The following is a 476-nucleotide window of genomic DNA, read 5'->3' on the forward strand; positions in this document are numbered from 1 at the left end:
GGGAGCTCCACCCTACTCTCTGTCCACATTGGGTAACCAGCCATTAATGCATTTGACACAACAGTGTCACAGTGTTCAGTCTCATAGCAACCACAAGTGACTGCTGTACGGCAACTTGTACACCAGAGCTACATGACCTAGAGGAATGTCTGAACAAAAACAATGAAACACTGGCCCAAGGGCCGCAGGTCCGAGGGTCCTACCGTGTCTTAGCAGCCTGGCACGCTCTAATGCTGGGAAACTCCCTGCCCCAGACCCCCATTCATCTGGCAAGTCCGCTCTGCCAACCCCCTCCTCGGCCCCAATAAAACCACCACACTTACTCGGAGTCCTCAAACTTAAGTCGCCTCCAGCCAATAATGGTATACTGAGGTCAAATGATATGTTTATTTCCAACTGTTTTAGCAAACACCAGTTTGCCCGCTATAGTGGTTGTACCATCATACATTCCCACCAGTATGAGAGTTCCAATTTCA

At 49.6% G+C, this 476-nt stretch overlaps 1 protein-coding gene across 1 annotated transcript in view; it reads right to left on the reverse strand.

Moving 5' to 3' along the window:
- LOC102854222 (butyrophilin-like protein 2-like) overlaps nt 1-476 on the reverse strand; it is a 70,260-nt gene that overhangs the window by 69,598 nt on the left and 186 nt on the right. The gene's annotated exons all lie outside the window — the stretch shown is intronic.

This window comes from Elephantulus edwardii, unplaced genomic scaffold (genome assembly GCF_000299155.1).
Source record: "Elephantulus edwardii isolate Elephantulus edwardi_28Jun2011 unplaced genomic scaffold, EleEdw1.0 scaffold00221, whole genome shotgun sequence".
Lineage (NCBI taxonomy): Eukaryota > Metazoa > Chordata > Mammalia > Macroscelidea > Macroscelididae > Elephantulus > Elephantulus edwardii.